This window comes from Bacillus rossius, chromosome 1, assembly GCF_032445375.1.
Source record: "Bacillus rossius redtenbacheri isolate Brsri chromosome 1, Brsri_v3, whole genome shotgun sequence".
NCBI lineage: Eukaryota > Metazoa > Arthropoda > Insecta > Phasmatodea > Bacillidae > Bacillus > Bacillus rossius.
The window spans coordinates 207,977,180-207,989,897 of record NC_086330.1 but is presented as its reverse complement, the minus strand read 5'-3'; the positions used below and the strand labels follow the sequence as shown (position 1 = coordinate 207,989,897).

At 38.1% G+C, this 12,718-nt stretch overlaps 1 protein-coding gene across 1 annotated transcript in view; it reads right to left on the bottom strand.

The window, feature by feature from the left end:
- Positions 1–12,718, bottom strand: part of LOC134527258 (uncharacterized) — a 404,697-nt gene that overhangs the window by 268,439 nt on the left and 123,540 nt on the right. The window lies entirely within an intron of this gene.

Below are 12,718 nucleotides of genomic sequence, written 5' to 3'. Positions count from 1 at the left end.
GTTATGTGGTTTTGAGTAATATTTTACAACTTCCGAAATATATATAGGTAACACAATTGTGATACTCAAATGTATACACTTTTAATATTTTTGTCATTGTTTTATATACTGTAGATTTTTTAGGATATGGCATTAACGGTGGGCTTTTTAGTTGATACGGCTGGAATGTGCAACCACAACCTATGCATAATCTTCTAGAAGAGAAAACAGTTGAAGGACAAATTATCAGACCTAATGAATAACAGGAAATAGACTCTTCTGAAGTAAGCTGGCTTGAGGAAAGAACTTCATGATTCTGATTTTGCTGCCACTATAGTTGGTTTGAACAAATGTTGACAAATAGTGAAGAGAAATTGAAATACGACCGCGGATTTTACTCCAACTTTGCCCATTCTGGCAGATTGGAAATGTTGAGGAACAAGAGGCAGGATGTGCTGCTAACAAACCATTTTCATTTCGATACATCACCACGGATAATACACTTTGTGGAAATTAACTAGTGTTATTTTTGCAAAAGCGAGAAAAACTAATCATTGAGGCAGGTGATGTCATACCGAATGTATTTGACTGTAAGGCAGCTGGCTAATTATGACTAAGAACGGTTCGTTTCATTAATTGTATGCCATGTTTTAAAGAAACAGAGGTGAAATACCACAGTCTGTGTAGAAGGAAGGCTGAGAGGAGACAGAAAAAGGTACAGATGCAAATGAAGGAATGTGGCGAAACAAATTTACCTATGACCAAAATATGTAAAAAGCTCAAATTCTCAGCGTCATTTAGTCACTTTTGCAACTCTCAGATGTTTGGGACAGATACGTTCACCTAGCGAAAAAAATATATATGAGAGATACCGTAGTCATTTGAATCTCGCTTGTCTTCTTTTAAAGAGAAATTGCAAAACATCATTTATGACTCGTTCCTTTTCTTCCAGCCCATAAACAAGGACAACACTGGAGGCCAAATCTCTATATACTCCGGAAGTTTTCGGCCAAAATTACTGCTGATGTTGCTTTAGGAGAAATCTATCAAGATGTTCCCATCCAGAAGCAAGCACTCGATGATGATTTTTGAACTCCTTTCCATGCCCCACTGCTGCTTAGAAGTGAGCTGCGAGATTCACCAGGTCATTTGGGGTTTCATTTTTCCCAAAAAGAGGCTCCCGCAGTAATACCAGAATATCTTAATTGGTTCCTGAGCATAATGATATGTGGAGATAAGGTTGTTGACGACATTGTCAACAGTAGTATATCAATGGCGGTACTGGGACATGCTTCAAGCTGTGGTGCCTCGTGCCGACCGCCATCTTGGATTTGTGATATCACGGTGACCATCTTGGATGACCTTGACTTTGATATTTGACCTTGACCACGACTGCCATATTGGATCTGGCATCTTGGATCCACCATCTTGGATGATGTCATTTTGTTTTCTCGAACATACCGCCATTTTGAACTATGACATCACCGTTCAAATTTCTGTTATGGCTGCCATTTTGAAATCCTTTATTTATTATCCGATTTTAATGAAAAAAATTAATTTATTTTTATAAAAAAATCAATAAATGAAATTCTAATAAATAATGTTTAATAACAAACACCTACGACATGGAGCTCGGAGTCCTCGGTGCGAACCCGGTGAGGGCAAAAAAATAAAAATGGCGACCGATCCTTCCCTCATTGTGGCTGCTGGCAGCCCCCCCCCCCCTCACTATTTATGTCATAGTATATATATGAAGTAGTATGATGTAGTATGACATAGTATGACGTTATATCCGCCATCTTGAAAATATTTATTTATCATCTGATTTTAATAAGGGACAATAAGAATAAGAATGGGACGATAAGAATACCGAATCGGCCCCAGAAAGGAATCGGGCTCATAATTTCAGGAAATATTTGTACCCATAATATAATTTGATGCTGCAAGTTTCAGATCTGTATCTATTACCGCGTCTGAATAAATCGAAAAATACTGAAAATCAGTAAAAATTGTTATTCTCAGCATCTTGTGGATCGATTGATCTAGCAACCGGATATGTTTTGGGGCCTCATGGTAGCTTTAAGGGAATAAAATAAGAGCTTTATCTGTCCACAAGAACCTTAAAAAAAGAGGTTTTATTCTTAATTTTAATTTTTAACAATGTCACGATACCCGTAAAATTATGAAACAATATTTTTTTAAATTTCTCATTCAATTTTCGATGAGCTTGGAATTTTTTTTAATGGTACGTCACATTGAAAAAAATCATAACAGACCCGGACATATTCCTCTTCCTAGAGTCTACCGTTCGTAGAGGTATCACTAACGTAAGTCGTCGCCACGCGAAAGATAATAATATTTACATGTCCAGTCATGACCCTAGCCTTTCGCCTTTTTCCATCTGTTATTTTGATGTAAATGCTTTGTATACTCACACAATGTTAAACAAACTTCTTGTGGATAATTTCCAGTGGGTTCCCAGAAATTAATTTGCGACTTGGGATTTCATACAATTAACATAAGTGGTGATACTTCATATTTCGTGGAAGTAGATTTCAAATTTCCCGATGATTGTCACAATCACCTATCAAATCTACCTATGGCCCCTGAAAATTACATGCTGCCAAATAGCAGCATGAGTAAATTACTTTTATCACCTGCGTCGCGGAAAAACTATGTATGTAGTACATGCCAAAATAATGCGGCACTATGATCATTAGGGGGCAGTCATCAACCGTTCACCGGCCATGTTGAAAAAATACATAGCCTTTAACACTTAGTGTTGTCCCAGGCTGTGCTCCCTTTGAAAATTCGTTCTTAAAATTACTTTCTGACAGCGTATATAGGAAACGTGTGGCAAATTCACGCAAAAGTAAGGATATACATTATTTTTCACAGTATGAAACGATTTATGGGGCAGCTTGGCTGTTTGATCGTCCGACATACAAGGCTTAGCAAAGCATCGATAAAAAATTTAGTTCTCATATATTTTCAGAAAGGTTCGATAACATTTGACAGACTTTTGTACATGGGGTTCACCATTTTGGAATCGTCAAAAATTTATTTTATACTATTTTTATTATAATTACATACAACGAAATTCCCTCTACAGCCTCTGCATCACTTGTACATGGATACTGATACTTTAATTTACATTTTTGAGTGTGACAACATATATAATTCAATTCGCTCCATCTTAGATTCACGTGTCGATACTGTGCCGAATCAGTGCTACTTTAGGCACGATTTTTTTTTATTTTCTTAGTTTTACAAAATTTTAAATTTTTTTATAACTTCAATTTTCCTCCTTCGCCCGCTGCTTTCGCCCCCATCCAAACTTGTTCGGTCGAGTGTACCGGCAGGTTAGCTTGTTGAGCAGTATAGTGCTCTCACCGCCGTTTCCCACCAAATTTGCTGGGTCTAGCCGACTACCGGGCTATAATCAGCAACGGTATCCACTGGCCGTTGCGTCTCGTCACGAGTTTAGCGCTACGCGTGACGAAAGTAGCCGCCCTAAGCTTCCCATGGTCGCCTCCACCCCTTCTCGGAGGTGTGCTGAAGTTTGCGGTCTCTAACACGCTTTGGTGTCCTTTTTTCAAGCTCCACCGCACGTCCCGACGCCTGGACGGCGAAGTCTCCCAGGGCAGGTCATTCACCGGACATACCCCCCACCCCGTCCTGGTCCACAGCGGTCATCGGCCAGCCGCGGCAGTGACCAACCTCAAGGCCAAAATCCCCCCCACTTGCAAAATGGCGGCCACCAAGTGCCGTGATGGTCTCTGCGAGACTCCGATCTGCATGCCCACGCCATCTAGCGGCGAAAGGACGAACCAGCTGAGAGCGAGAGCGCACTACTCCACCCTATCCCCACCAGGAGAAACAGTCGACCTCACACTCAGTCAATAGGTCGTCGGAGCCTTTTTTTTCTTTCGGAACCATTCGGGTTCCCTTCGGGTTTTCCGAAGCCCCTCCCCTGGACAGGCGACCAAACACAGCTTTAATTAGGCAAGCCGGCGCCATTTTTGACGATTCGGCAGGCAGCACGCGGTAAGGGCGGATCTCTCTTCGCAGCCCGAGACAACGCGCTTCTGATAAGTCGTGAACGGCTTTCTCTAAAGCATGTAGTTGGTTATCGACAAGGCCATGTGCCTGAGCACTCAATTTTTAATTTTTTTTGTTGCCCGAAATAGTTTATTTTTTGAAATAGTTTTTTTTTTTTTGTATTTACTTATTATTCTTCATGGCGACAGCAATCTTCCGCGTCGCGCATCACCTGGCCATCTCCAGGGACCGACCTGATCTACTCCACCCCGCAGCTTAGGTAAGTTATTTCGTCGCCCCACACACACTTTTTCTTTTCCGTTTCTCGCGGGCTTAACTTCGCCCAACATCAGCCGCCTGTTAACCAACCTAATTTGATGGGAATACTGGTTGCAGGCGGGGATCAAGAACTAGGATGAGAGATTCCGCTCCAAATTCAACTCCCATGCAGTTCATGAGTTAGTTCACCGAAATTCATCGCCTCCTGCAATCGGAGAATTTCTCAAGAGTGCCAGCTTTCAACATATTTTTCCCTGAGTGGAAAAAAACCATAAAATAATTTATAATTCTGAACAACCAGTTTCAGGACACTTTTATTTATTTGAGTAAATGTAATTTTTTTTTTATAATTTGTCTTATGAAGAGCCTGCGCGCTAAATATTCAATGGCCTGTAAAGTTAAGAAACCAAATGACCTTTGATTCAGTCAAATATAACCATTGTTACTTATTATAATATCTCGCCCCGGGGCCTCCCATTTGGTTTATTGTTTAACAAGATTTAATGTATTAAGTATAGGAAATAAGGTCAACAATTTTCTTGGTATTTGTTTCGGCTGTAATGCCATGGGTTATCTTCAGTGGAATAAGGTTTGTAAAGTAGAAATAACAGCAACAAAATCCTTAAGTAAATGCCAATGTAAACCGAACCAGATCTTATTATTTTCTTACCCTTGATCACGATCCACATTAACCTTACCAAGTTTTAAGGAGGTTAATCATAAATTTTTTTGTGCGTGCGCTGTGCCCCTATGGGTAATGTGTTTAGTACTGTTTCTGCCTGGCGCTTCCACGGCCAATCTATATTTGTTCTTTGGACGAAATTTCATATTGATTGAGCGCAGCAGCACGTTACAATACTTTAAATTATGCACCATTACGCTTCCTCTTAACCATACCGGTGTAACAGGAGTGATGAAAGATATAGTTGTTGTCAAGATCACCACGGTGAACATGGGTCTTCACCCGAAACTTAACGCGTTTATGATGGAGGATGGGAATTCTACGCATAAAGCCCAGGGATTCAAGACCAATGTTATATGATCACTTCTGTTTCCTCAGTACCGAAAATGGTTGCTTCAAAATTCTCGGATTCTCGGCAATCAATACCCTTGTTCTGATCGTGAGGCTTCACCATGTTTATGAAGCGAGTGAACAGGGTATCTCTCTCTTCAGAAGACAATAAGCGCTGGTTTTCTGAAGATGGTGTCTGTTCTTTACCTTGAGGGCATAAAGATTTACGCCCTTCCTCAGATCGTACCTCGCCTCATCCACCCTACATTTCTGCTCAAAACATTTCCTTTTTTATGTTCAGCAAACAAAGCGATGCTGTGCTGCGCGGATATTTAAGAAAACAACAGCGATCCACATGTCCTCCTCCGTTCGGGGTGGCCACCTATGTTGAAGACACACGCCATTGCTCCATTGCTTCCCCAAACTATATCATGGGGATTTTTGTAGGAAGTCATTAGTGACATCTCGCTCAACTCCTCGTTTGAGTCCAACTTGTGCCACTGCATGTAAAGAATAATCTGTCAGATTTTTTAAAATTATGATTAGATGTTTTCAATCTATGCTTTTACAGCAGGTAAATAAAACTTTTACATGATAGATTGCTTTAAAGTCAAGATCTACAAACAAGACTGATTTTGTTTTATTTACAGGCCAGTATAAAATTTCAAATTTATTTAAATTCAGGCCTGATTTCAGTGAAAGGTTGTGTTGTAACATAAATATAGCGAACACAATGCTTGAATTAAGTTATGTTTTACAGTATCATCATGGAGACTGTACCCGGCCACGTGCAAGCCACATTTTTGGAGAAGTTCTAGGAAGTCATACCTTCTCAGCTGGCTACATCCTACTGGCTCGCCAGCCTGTTACAGTAACAGCTTTCACGGCCGCTGTCTGCTGCACGAGAGACATCAACAAGCCGCCGAATCGTCGTTTGGCTTACACACAAAACATTTAGGGTAATAAAATATATATTATAAATGAACGGTGTAGACTACCTAATTCCACGTGAGGACATTATGTGATTTTCCACTATAAACAATTTGATGACTAGATCTATGGAAGTCCTATGTATGGCATATTCAAAAGGAAAAATTAATTTTAAGTATACTCATTAAAATTGTTTTCTTTATGATACTTTATATTTTAAACTACGCCTATATGCATCCCTGATCATGTATAGGCGTAAAGATTTAATTTAATAAACTTACTAATCCTATATAGGCCTATTTATAATTACTTCCATCACTATAGGCATAAGTGTAACAACACTTTTCCTTATGTGTGCTTCTAAAGTACATTAGTGAATATATTCTTAGGGCCACTATGCCTCTCCATCCAAGATGGCGTCTTTTTCAATCTAGGCTGGCATTAAATATGGTGGTGCACTCTGTAGACTACTTTTTGAATTTTGAATGTGGCACCTCTGAGAGCGAGATGTGGAATTTTAAATGGCATCATCTTTATTAGAAATTATTTTGGTTCTCTCTGGAATCTATGCTGGCATTAAAGATGGCTGTCTTTGTTTTTGAAATTTAAACATAGCCTGTACTTATGCCTTAAATAAATAATTTGAGATCTTATATTTCTTATTTATTTCCTTACTCTTCAACTGACCTTGTAGCCTAGTGGATAATGACTCTGGTTCCTAACCTCGATGTACTTATGTCTCTCGTATCGAATCCTAAAACCACCATGTTTTTGTAAATATCACTGGTGCCACGTGCCTTAAAGCTTCGGAAACAAGATAGCAGCCACTAGCATAATGGTGGCCAGCAGACAATTTGTTTGAATACCATCATGCCATGTGTTTACCAACAACACTGTTCCTCCCCTTCCTCCAATAAAGAGAGGAGGGGGAGCTATATTTACCAATGCTGATCATTACCCCTCTCATCTAGAAGTCGCAACTTTTATAGAACCATCCACCCTTCCCATCTCACATCGTCTGCTAGAACGCACTGCCACATTATTTAGTTAAATTTTACTTGCTAATGTGTAGTAGTGTTATTCCTAGACATTTGTATTGTCCGATATCTAGTCAGCAATCTTGGCCACCATTTTTAAAATCTGTATCTTTTTAACTTAATATTCTAAAAATATTCCAAACCGTATAACAATAACTGATTAATTTACTTACTTATTCGACGAATCAGGTTCTAGGTTTGATCTGTGGTAGTTGAAAAAAATGTAATTCAAAGTTTAAAATATTAATGTAACAAATCATGTTTACTACGAAAAATTAAATAAGTCAACTTTCTGATTGAAAATAGTTTCTCAATGTGCCTACAATGAAGGTATTTTTCGATATTTAACATATATTAAACCCAAATAATTGTTAATATCGGATGTGTAGACCTTATTTCCCCAAAACAAATTGCATACTATTTCGATAGTAATATATAAGTGGTAGTCCTGCACCAGGCTTCAGGCTTCTGATGCTGGTGCCGAGGTTCATTCTATGGATTTTGACGTCAGGACGGTCATCTTTGATGACCTTAGCCTTTGAACGTGAACTTAAGTTTTGACCTTAACCAAGATCCCCGCGGCCATCTTGGACAAAGCCAATTTTAATTCCGCAAAATTGTTTTCTAGAACTTCCAAAAATTGGAATCGAATGCTCCACTCCCTTATGTTGCAATATAATTATGATCGCCACCTGGAAAATCTCTATAGGATAAAACCGGGTGTGATGGCGCACCGGGGAGACGGCGCAGTGGCTGTAGTTGGCATGGTGCCCGCTAGATCGCAGCTCTAGGTACCTTGGATTGTTCTTGCGTAACACAGTTGTAACGTGTGCTTGTTTAAGCCTCGGCAGACTGTTCGATTTCATTGAAATCTAAATATTTTTTTGGTGAGTACTTTAGTTTTAGCGTTGAATTTTGTGTCATGTGAGTTAAAAATCATAATTGATGAAATGGTTTCTAAAATTTGTTCTCAAACGCAACCGTGTATGTTCATTTATACCTCAGTGGATAGTTGTGTACGTTTTCAGACCAATTGGTTTCCTCGTTCTCTGAGTGCCTCACTGCACCATCCCACCTTGTGTTTTGGTACAAATGGCTCACTCAGTTTGCGGGTGAGATGGCGCATATTGTATTAAACCATGAAAATTTTCTTTTCATTTATTTGAGCACGGATGCTTTGTTGTTTTAGGAGTTGACCATTCATCGTAAATTTGGCTTAAATATTATACATATATTCGTATATTGTATGTAAAAAAACTTATAAAAATATATTCTAATATTTAATTCTTACACGTTTAGCCTGAAAAATTCTTGTAAAAAAATTTCCCAGATAAAAAAGTGGCATATAGTTGTAATAGTCAACATTTAAGAAAGCTTGTATATTAAAGCCAAAGTTTTCTTGTTCATGCTATTTTTTAGTTGAAATTTTAAAGAGTAGTGTGCATATTCATGTGCTGTAGATTTAAAAAAAAAAAGGAAAGGAATGGGCAGAATATTCATAAGAAAAGTTTAAACACCTTCTAGAGGGCAGTGGTCAGAAGACAATCTCTGCGAAGCAGTGGCTCGTATCAAGGCTGGTGACATTAGAATAAGAGAAGCGGCGAGGTACTACAACATCCCAGAGAGCACCTTACGTCGAAGAAAAAGTTCTGGTAACGTAAAAACCTTTCTCTCGGTTCACAAGCTAGCTTGGGAGCTGAAAATGAAAGGTGTTTGGTATCACACATTAAACGACTTGCCTGATTGGGTTTTGGACCTACCCAACGTACAGTCCGTCAGTTAGCATTTAACTTTGCTGAAAACCTTGAGAGTGAGCGTTAGTTAAATTTTTTGGTGCAGATTGGAATGAAATTTTGTCAAAAGTTTTATTTAGCTACTGTTGTTGTCTGTACGTAGTTTCGAAATTTTTCATAACATTTTAATTGAGATATTAAACATTAAGTTTTAATAATTTAAAGCCGTTTTATACAGAATTTAAAAAAGTCTCGTGTCTGAAGCGTTAACTATATATGCATGTAACATTCTTGTTTACTAAAATAAAATTTCGTTTTAATAGGTGCAATAATTCTATCATAAAATAATTAAATTATAAATCTCTGCATAATGTAGAAGTGCAGTCTTTTATGAAATCGCCTCTTACAAGTTACTAACATATTGTAGAGAGATGGGATGAAGCCCTTATAGAGACAAAGCACCATGGATATTTGTTAAGGCTAAAAAATGTCAGAGCTATACCTGGGAAAGCCAAACGATGATCAGCTAATATTACCAATTTTTCACACGTAGCGAGTGCAGACGTCTGTAAAACTATTTCCACCTAAGTTCGTATTCGACGAATCAAAATGGAAGTTAAACTATTATACAGTAGAAAGAATTCTGCATCGTTTGATACCTAACATATGTCTGTGCACTGCCTGGAAACTCTAATCGAAGGTTAGTTGAAAGTCCAATTTCGCGTTGTTTTTGGGATTTTACACGCAGCCGTTTAAAAATAATACGCGCTGAAGAGCGCTGAACAGTGCTGCTAAGGATTGAGCAGCGGGATCTTCCCTGAACCAGGTACTACCTGCTCGTGGTGGGGCGAGACCGCGGTAAGCCGCTTATCTCTCTTCAAGATCAGGAAAGGGGGCAGTGTATTGTAACCTGCCTCTTTCTGACCACTGAACCATGTAAGTGCAGAGTGTATCAGTGCTATCGTTCAAGTTCCTTGTGCCAGCTGAAAGAAACTTGCATCAACAGCTTCTATGTTCAAAGAGATAATTAGTAATCATATTGAATTATTTAACATTAATTTTTATTAAAGTTACCGCATTTTTCCCTGTTCACTTACAATTTGGTTTATCTCACACATCTGCCTCCCTACTCTCAGTACGCCTTCATGGCCAGTTATCATTAAAGCCCGTTATGTAATGACACGGAAAATTAATCAAACGGAAACGCATCTCGTAAACGTAAGACGACCATTTACGGTACTCCGTCAGCTCGTTCTACAGTGTACGGATTTCACGGAAACATAACAAAACTTGCACCAATAAGCGTAAAAAAATACTGACGTCACGCAACATCATTGTAAACATGCTCAAACGTGAAATTTTAAACATGCATCGGTTATTATGTTTAGTTTACGTTGTACTGTGCATGATGACTTCTCTTTGATGCATTTAACTAGTCAAACGGCTTATAATTAGAGACGCCTGAATTTCGCGAATAGATTTCGTGACTGGTTGTATTGCATATCACTGCATCTCATATTCACGTAACTGATTGGGTGCTTGTTACTCGCGCGTCTGGGCACTTAAAAAAATATATGTCAAATATCGTACCACACGTACGCTAATGTATGATTAATCACTTACTGTAATTTTTACATCTCGGAATGCATTTATACACAACATATTCGGCTTCGTTTTGATAAAACTTAAACAATTAGCTTGTCTGTGTTTCAAGGTAAATTTATCAATGTACTGAAATGTCACTTTTGGTTTTAAAGAAATAAGTTTTATATATCATACTGTATAAAAACATAAAATTGTGTGAATTAGCACACAACAAACAAGGTAAACAACCTACATTTCATAAAATCATTGCTACATCCACCGGCTTTAAAGTCACGATGTATGTAGATTAACCGACATGCCGAAGGCATTACTTGTTGGAATTTCGCGCTTAATCTAGCTCTAAAACTAAATATTTCCATTCGTTAAAAGTGTGCCGCAAATATACTTCTGTTTGTTTATTGACATTTTTTTTTCACTTGAGCCATCGTTGTTACCCCGCCTTTTTTTGGCCGTTCAAAATTGGTATTCCCGAAAGAGAGGTGTACACCAAACTAGACTTTTTTGATATTCCAGACAGAAGAAATGACGTCTTAAATAATAAAGCGTAAACAACTAGTAAATACATAAATATCGTATGGGGAAGGTACCTGAGGGTAGGGTATCGTACTCTGAGTGCAGACTTGTTATTGGGCGCCTGTAAACATCTGCGTGCCCTAAGGGATGAAAGCAATGAAGCCCTGCAATGGCGAAGCGCTTGAATGAGCGGGGCGGTGGAAACGAGAGATCCCCGAGAAACCTCGCCAATCACGAAATCGGAACGATTCCTACATGCGAAATTCCGGGCTTCTGCCCCGCTGGGATCGAACCCAGATCGCTTTGGTGGGCGGCGAGGGGTCTGACCTCTCGACCGCCGCGGACCCTAACATGACTATACAAAAAATAAGAATAAAATGGACATGTACATGGCATACGTAGTGATACAATAGTGAATTGCTATTAGCTGCATGGAAGAACGCATGCACAAGAGTTTGGCATTGCCCATTTCTCCATATCTCTTACGCTTGCGGATGCGAATATGTGTACACTTACGTGTGAATGTAGAACGAGAGTGTTTAACGTTTCCCTTTTCGTGATACGTATACGTTTGTGTGTCATGGTCAAACGGGCATAATCATTACTTGCATAGCCGTTTCATAAATAAGTACTTAGGTACATACTTAAAATTAAATGTACAACTCCTGTGCCCAGAAAACGGCTCGAAACTAAATAGGCACTTCGTTAACTATGCTAAGACTTTGCTGCAACTATTTTAGTATACAACGTGTATTTTAGTTAAATTTATTAACATTTCTGAATGCGTACTGCTGTATTTTCGTAAAATTAATACCACACACGTGATGTCACGGAAGTTGTTATTATGGCATAGTTGTAATACACGTGTTAATGAAGTCTCTATTGTTTTATATAATCATCCTAACTACACTATTAATTTCAACGACAATTTGTCATATATTTGAAAAAAAAATTATCTTGGTTTTCATCTGAAATAAGTGCATATGGCCTGAACACTGGTGAAGTACACTGCTTTCAAATAACACTACAACAATTTAAATTACAAAAAATTACAATTAAAACTTTTTATATATCTGGTTTTTTAATAAATTTTAAAGAAAATAGACCCAAGTTAACTTTAAAGAAACCGCGTCTCTATGAAGATTCGAATCACAAAACACTTTCTCTATATTAATATATACACTGCTAAGTGCTAACTAAACATACCCCAGAAAAAATGAACAGTAGGCACCAAAACGAAAATATTCAAAAGAATTAGCATAAAATGTACAAAATAATTTTTTTTACAATAGCATAAAAATTACAATATACAATAAGCGCGAATGTGAGTGTCTTATAGTGCCTGATTGTAATACTATTTACTATAAAAACCATGATTTAGTGAATTATTTTGGACATACGCCATTTATGTTTTGAACTGTTTGTCATGTTAAAACCTCCGAAAACCAAATAAATAAATAAAATATTTAAAACAGGAAAAATTATTTCCAAAGAAAAACAAGACCGAGTCAGATGTATTCGAACAGTCTGAACCAGCAAGGAAAATAAAAATAAATATGGACAATACCACGAAAACATCATAGACAAAA